The sequence below is a fragment of the Ostrea edulis genome, chromosome 9 (genome assembly GCF_947568905.1).
Source record: "Ostrea edulis chromosome 9, xbOstEdul1.1, whole genome shotgun sequence".
NCBI lineage: Eukaryota > Metazoa > Mollusca > Bivalvia > Ostreida > Ostreidae > Ostrea > Ostrea edulis.
The window spans coordinates 21,301,904-21,310,190 of NC_079172.1; the positions used below are offsets into that span (position 1 = coordinate 21,301,904).

Sequence of the window (8,287 nt, forward strand, 5' to 3'; positions counted from 1 at the left end):
GCCAGGGTTTTACATAACACAATTAATGATTTTCAATGAGCAGGGCCGTAAGTAGGGTTCTAAATCAGGGGAGGCAGGGGATTGGGGGCCGCCGATTGACTTTACGACTGAAAATGACACTTTTTAAATCCCAATTTATCATGTTTGTGTTTCATTTGTACTATGTAAAGAATCGTAATATGGTGTCAAAGACAAAGGTGCTTGTCTTCATTTTAAACATATATCCTATAATATAACATTTATATAATTTTATTTTCTTTTTTGCCAAAAAATCAGACGAGGCAGTTGCCTCGTCTGCCTCATCGGCAGTTACGGCCCTGATGAGGCTTACTCGTGACTATATGGACCGGATCAGATCTTGGTTGACCGAGTCTGTGGGCCGAGGTCAACCAATACCAGATCAGGTCCGTATAGTCACCAGTAGATATCTTATCGAAAGTCAATTACTGCTTATTGAATGATAGCTTTGAGGAATTTTACAAGAATTTCCACAGTATCTATTTTCATTCCTTCAACAAATAACATGTGCATTATAATAATGCTTCCACAGTCAAAACCTATAAACTGTAATAGTAATGAAATGTATTCTCAACCAGTAGTTGATTGTGATTGACCGTAGATAATCAGCCATGTATGGAAAACCATTACTGTACCATTACTGGGTTTGACTTACTGATACATGGTTTACAACATGCTTTTTGATTGGTCAATAGAATCGTCAACAAATCTATAATTGGTCAAACGGGCATATCCCGAATACATCTCACAATGTCAATATTGAGGTGAATTCACTCTGAGGTACACACCAGAAAAGATCGTTTGGACCAATCAGAGAGCATCAAAATTCCTTATCATTTAATAAAATGCATTATTCCCAATCAATATGTATGTATCGTCCACAGGCACTTGTTTCTGTAAATGACTTATGACCTCTGTATACTAATAACAACACAAGGTAACTAGCTTCAAATGACACCCCTGAGAATGTCGGCCTTTTTGAGCTTCCAGGGAATATGCTATGTAAATGTATTTACTACCGTTGTATTGTACAATCATTCAACTTAAAAACCATGTATGACATGACTGCATTCATTGCCTCTTATCGCCGAAAACTGCAACAAAACATGGATTTTCCGTTTTATACCACGAAGTGCTATGTACTGATACCGCACAGAATGAAAATTGTATATTCGTTGTGTTGAAAAATAAAGTCTCATTGTTTTATTATCACAATAAATTGATACGATGTTTATTACCAAAAAATCTTGAACATATTGCTTTGTTAACAAAATAAAAATTTTGAATTGAAGACGCTGAACGCTATTTTTAGTTACTCAAAAAAAAACCAAAGCTGTTCGTACGTTTCGGGATTTTACATGTCATCAGAAGATAGAAGCTAAGACCTCCCGAGTGTAGATTAAAAAATATTTTCGTGTCGGAATCATTTCTGATGAAGATAATAATGAAATTATGACTTACTGTAAATACAACTTCGTTAACTAGTATGAGAAATATTTCTGCCAATTGCATGTTTCATGCAGATCTATGGAAAGTCAGAGAAAATACAGATAAAAGATTATTTGGAAGTATGCAAAATAGAGCAAGGAAAGTTTTTTTAGTGATGTGTTAGGACTATTGACTTAGTGATATGCATTGATGTGGCAAGTACCTGTTGTTACATTGAAGTTTTATGAAACCCACCATAAGTACCAAGAACGCTACAGGCACATATCAATGTTTTTCGGAGGCGACTGGCCAACCCTTAACATTAACTGTTATTTTCATGCATGCAAATGAAGATATATTGCGAGAATGGCCCCTCCACTATTTTTGATAGTACTATGTAGTAGTGAATGAGAAGATATTAATGCATGTAAGCTTGAAAGTTATGAATTGAAGCCCTGGAGCAAAGAATGACCCCTCCCAGCCTGAGGGGGAAAATTGAGACAGCATTGACGAACACTATAACACCCCCCCACCCCCACCACCCCCACACACTAATTAAGGTTCTGAAGGTCTTTATCATGACTATCATATTTTTATCATTGTCTGTCAGGAAATTTAAACAAGCCATGTGCAACTTACAACTTCTCCGACGAACCCCCTCCCCGAATCCCTAATATTACGGATCTGTCCCAATATGGAAAAATTCACAGGCATCTGAAGTATGGACAGCCCCCCCCCCCTTTCTGATTTTTTGGGGCGGCGATTATTTCTCCGAAATGTGTGGATTCCCCGTCTATTCCATCCTAATTTCGATTTATGTAATCGTAAACTTGCTTTTTTGTAAGCCTTAAATACCTTATACTGTTTATAATAAGTATATTCTATATTATACCAGTCCAGTAGAAGGCCAATCTCTAAAGCTTGTGAAAAGCGTGAAACAACTACATCAATCGAAATTGGGTTGAGAGAGACAAGGAATCCACACATTTTGGAGGCATTGTCACCGCAAAAAAAAAAACCAAACAAAAAAATCAGAAGGGGAGATTATAGTTATCAGGTGTCTGTGGAAAAAAATATGGGAGGATGGAGTCCCCTTTATTTTTTGTAGCATTCCCCCCCCCCCCCCCCCCCTAATGTTAGTAACTAAATTATATAAAATAAGATCAATTGTGGTTAATGGTCACCATTAAAATCATCCTTTTGCCTGTTATTTTTAATTCATCTCTGATGCTCTATCTTTCTATAAATAACTCTAAAGAATTCCAAACGTAATTTTAGAAGAGCGTGCTAGCCAGTCAAAATCGCCCACGTATTCTGTGCGGTATCAGTACATAGCACTTCGTGGTATAAAACGGAAAATCCATTTTTTGTTGCAGTTTTCGGCGATAAGAGGCAATGAATGCAGTCATGTCATACATGGTTTTTAAGTTGAATGATTGTACAATACAATGGTAGTAAATACATTAGCATCGCATATTCCCTGGAGGCTCAAAAGGCCGACATTCTCAGGGGGTGCCATTCTGTGTCATTTGAAGCTAGGTACCTTGTGTTGTTATTAGTATACAGAGGTCATAAGTCATTTACAGAAACAAGTGACTGTGGTATCGTCATTAAGGGTAGATTCATGTTTGTTTACATCACCCCCCCCATCCCCCCACCCCACCCCCGTATAGTCTTCGCAGGGTCACAAAAGGCTCTATAAGTTCATGTACTGCGCATAGTGGAAAATCCTTTAAACAATTTTCTTATTCTCAGAAAATGACAAGACTAAAGTATAGATGCAAGTTTCTTCACGCCATGACACCCCCCCTGGATTTGGGTGAGGTCACAAGAGAGGATATTTTTTGACATGGAAATATGTAGGAACATTAAAAAAAAATATGGATCTTCTCGAGAACCACCAGAGTACATGTATAAGACATCAAATCAATACACAGCCATAAAGAAATATAGATCCAATTTTGTTCACGTGGGATCACAAGAAGGAGTTAAGTTTTAAACAGCAATGTGTAGGATTTAAAAAAAACCAATCTTCTCAAGAATCACAAGGGTATAAAATTAATATATGCAAAGAGTAGCGTGTGATGTGTTTATAACTTCATATTTGGTTTCGTTATCAACGTTGGGGCAACAATACGGGTTTATAAAGTTTTATGTGCATTTGAAAATTCCTTTGTGCCTTTCTTCTCAAGAATCACAATGGTACAGTATGTTAAATCAATATGCAGGTTCCCTCATCTAGTGCAGATTCAAAATAGTCCACGCCATTGAAATCGGATTGAATGATTTTACACAGGGGAATTAAATGCAGCTGTTCTGACCCATTGACTTCTTGTTCAAAAGACGCACACACATATTAGTTGCATGGAATTTCTAAAGCTGTATGAGATATGTAACGATATACTAGGAGATCTTTTCTCTGTATTCATATATAATTTCAAAAACTAAGTGAAATCAATAGTTTAACTCCGAGTTAACCAATGTTGATTTAATGGGTGTCAAAAATATATTCGTTTTAGTTGATCGATAACAAGATGTATTAAATTTGAATTTCTTATAAAAGTCGTCTTACTCATGTTTTCAGGACCCTTTAGAATGCACTGCTGCAACATTAAAGAAAAAACTTTGGGTAAATATCTAAATCTGAACAAACACCTTTCACAAATATGGGCGACTCCACCTGACAAAAAATCAATTTCACACGTACAAATTGATGATGGTTCATTCAATAAAAAATGATATTAACTATTTTGGACGTATTACCTGCACAAAAATCTCCAATGTATACATGTAATGTTGGGTGGGGAATTCTAAATTTTACATGACGGTGGCATTATGGGTAGTAATTCTTACTTCCAAATGATTGATTGATTGAATATTGTTTAACGCCATTGCCAGGGGCGGATCCAGGAATCGCGGTTAGAGGGGGCGCACTTTAATTTAGACAGGGGATGTGGGGCCGTCTTGAGGCCCCTAATGGGTTCAGGGCGAAGACCTCGTTGGGGGCTCAGGGGGCGAACCCCGGGAAGCTCCTAGATTTTACAGTTTTTACGGGGCTTGAAATATGTCTCATATGTAGTCCTTTTTACTATTTTTTTGTCATATTTTGATAGGGTGAAATTAATAAAATGACGCAAATTTTAAGGGTTTTTGAAAAAAAAATTAAGTTCTTCCAATAAAAGTAATTTAATAAATCAAAACATTTGGTCATTTATTTCTCCGAAAGTGGAAGAAATTATTGCTTCTTTTATCGTTTACATTTTTCTAAACAAGATGCCACTATTTACCTTAGATCTGAAAATTTTAGTAGTTTGGTCAAAATAAAAAAATATCGGATAGGGCTACATTATTGCAGCTACTGAGGATCTACTCTATCCCGGATTCCCACGGGTTACTTCCAATTGAATAAAAAGAGAAATATGCAAACAATGAATAAGGACAGTTTGAACGCGATGACATGAAAAACGTTCGATGCATTCTGACAAATTATCATTGCAATATTTATTGAGAGTTATACGGAACACGTTCTACGAGATAATGAATTATTAGTCTATTCATTGTTCAAAACAGTCGTCTGTTAAGTGTGTTCATGTTTTTGAAATAAGATTTACAATCGTGTTCAAAGAGGAGTAACGTCTGGATTTTAAATTATAGACGATAAGCCTGTTTGGCTCCTGCAGGGCTATCTCAAATTTTGGAATGAAAAATCATGAATGATTTTCAACAGAACAGACTTATAGGAAGCAAATTTTGGTTTTAATAGAATAAGAGAAAATGATATCAAAAGCGAACATTAAAATACATGGATGTCAGTGGCGAATTTAGAGAGAGAGGGCCAGATTTGTCATCCAAAATGTCTTGAGTATTATGGGTCATACTTGACTTTCACATGTGCCCGCCATCCCCCCCCCCCCCCCATCGGAATGTTGCGCGCGATCGTGATGCTACTGTGAAGTTACTGTAAAAGTGGTTATTTACGCGTGGGGGAATTTTACACTAATTACGCGGTCACGTAATAAGCGCGTGAATTTCCCCCACGCGTATAGTTATAAATATTTGATATAATATATATTTCATTTCCGTGTATTTTCCCACCGCGTAATGTTGGACGTAGAAAAAACATGCAGTTCACAGCGCCAATAACCACTTTTACAGTTTATTTCCTAATTTTGTGATGAGCTTCAACATTTACAATAATTATATATCGGAAAACTGAAATTTCATTAAAACATTTCTCTAATCATTTGGTGCGGTTGAGTCTCATCGAACAAAATTGGCTTGTAAGATGTAACTAAAATGTTGCTATAGAAACATTTGTCGTCGAAGAAAAATATCGATAGTGTTGAAAAAGTCGACAAAGCTCCAGCAGTGTAGTCATAACAATGACAAAAACTTCGACATATTGGGCAAAAAAGTGATGTCAATCGCAAAAACAAGAGAAACAAAGAACAGAAATAAACATTGTAACCAAACTAACTACCAAAATTAACACATTCCAATATTTGAACCGATAGAAAATGAAGAAATTCGATGTGTGAACTGATGAAAAATTAACACATTCCGATATTTGAACCGATAACAATTTAACAAAATCCAATATTGAACTGATAAGAAATTAACTAAGTTCGATATTTGAACTGATAAAAAAATAAACAAAAATCTGATATTTGAACTGATAAAAAATAAAAAAAAGTTCGATATTTGAACTGATAAAACTTGTAAAACATAATAAATCATCATCTTTACATGATATAGCGATAATATTGATAAAACTTAAATTAATAGAATTATTAAGCATTTTTTAGTATCGAGTGATTCCAATTTTTAGGTCTAAAAGTTTCTCGACTAATAGCACAGATGATAACGACGGCATTGGTAAACCATCCTCTTTTTTATCTTTATTTTTTTAAATATTTTTTTTATACATTTTATTGTTGTTTTGTTTTATTTCTTGATGTTGAACTTTGACGTTACACCGCTGACTACCTTAGCCAATCAGCGAATATCATTTTAGTTCATCTGGCTGAAAGATTTATCAGTCGATGTACTTTTAAGCGAAAATCAAATGTGAAGAAAAAAAAAATGCTGAAATAATGGCGGGCATGGAAAAGGCTCTTGGTACACGAGAGACATTTCTACTAAATTCGTACATCTAAAGATATCGATTTGACACGTTTACCTTATAGTCAAAGTTTGAACTTACCTGCCACGAAAGATCAGCGTCTGTTAGATTCCAAATCTGTCGTGAAGAAAATACATAATTTTAAAACTAAACCCATTTTCTTTTCTTTTGGGCTGAAGTCAAATACATTATCTTTTAAAATCATTTTTTTTTTTAAAAATCCCATACAAAGTTTCGTTGTCTTGATCAAGACATTTTTCTTTCGGTAATGAAACTCTCAAGTTCTATTGATCACGCCATTGAAGTACAGTTAAAACCGTTACCTTTTTACAGTGAGTCAGAGTTACTCCTTTGAGAAAATGGAGAGAGAGCGTTATGTAATCGCACCGTACCGCGTTTCACGACAGATTCGTTTGTAGCGATATGATCGCCTTGGTTATGCCTTTGAAAAAAAAAGAGAATTCGGTACGGGTCCCTCTGTGTCGCGTTCTATGTTTGTCTATTCGACAGAGCAAAAAGAAGAGAGAAAATCAATAGCGACTTATAATACAATGAATTATCCCAGATTTCACCACTAATTACTTGTCAAAATAGAACAAATCAAGAAAATATTCGATGATGAGCGATTGACTCGACAAAGCAGAATAATTCCGATTTTCAAAGACCGCCCTGGTCTTTCGAAATGGATCTGAATCTAAAGCATTAACAAACCTCCCAGCAACAGCCGACACGTTGATTGAAGTAATTCTATATTATCAATGGCAGATATAACGAATGCACGTCTCATGACATGGCTTGTATGGAATAAGTACATGTACTTGGAATATTACTGAATTTTTTTTTATACTCTTGCAGCTTGATCATTTCTAAGATCTTATTATTTCGGTGCTGAAGTCATAAAAAGAGTTTAAAGACGCAATACATGCTGACTCTGCATTGTTTCTGTTAACAATTAAGTAAGTAGATCGATGGCGATTGATGTATATGTATATGTACGAATGATTAGTAACACAATATTAGGTTGTAATGTATAGTAGAATAATTCTAGGATCACCGTCCTCACTTTGACTATAGTGACTCATTGGATGTGTCGGTTGACAATGTACGTCACAATTGATTCGGTCAAATGTTGCAGGCGGGGTCTCTTTCTGCATGTACATGTACCTCTTTTCAAGTAAACATGCTCATACTTTATTCTAATTCAGAGTCCAAAATAGACAAACATGAGATAATTACAACAATGAAGAGAAGAGATGCCAAACAATAGAATATACATGAAAGGTGAAAATAACGTCTCATAACTCCTATAAGTAATACAAATAAATAGTTGGGCAAACACGGACCCCTGGACACACCAGAGGTGGGATCAGGTGCCTACGAGGAGTAAGCATTCCTTGTCGACCGGTCACACCCGCCGTGAGCCCTGCATCTTGATCAGGTAAACGGAGTTATCCATAGTCAAAATCAGTGTGCCAAGAACGGCCTAACAATCGGTATGAAACATGTCAGACAGCACTTGACCCAATGATAGGTTGTACTGGCAAACTAGATCGTTAGAACGACCATAGAATTTGCGAAATGTTGACTTTAAATGAAACTGTTAGTATATTAATCAATAGCAATAACTGACAACGTATATTCAAGCACACTTAACTCTATTACAATATGTCACACACACACACACACACACACACACACACACACACATATATATATATA

The 8,287-nt window shown here is 35.8% G+C and overlaps 1 protein-coding gene across 5 annotated transcripts in view; it reads right to left on the reverse strand.

Annotated features, from left to right (window-relative positions):
• Positions 1-7,328, reverse strand: part of LOC125658606 (uncharacterized) — a 30,079-nt gene extending 22,751 nt beyond the window's left edge. For 2 of the 5 annotated variants that reach the window (XM_048889912.2, XM_048889910.2), the window contains exons 1-2: positions 6,797-6,894; positions 6,650-6,685 (exon numbers count right to left, since the gene is read on the reverse strand). The gene's annotated coding sequence lies outside the window, so the exon portion shown is untranslated. The other 3 variants (XM_048889908.2, XM_048889913.2, XM_048889911.2) reach the window with 3 other exon arrangements.
• Positions 7,329-8,287: the final 959 nt, after the last annotated feature.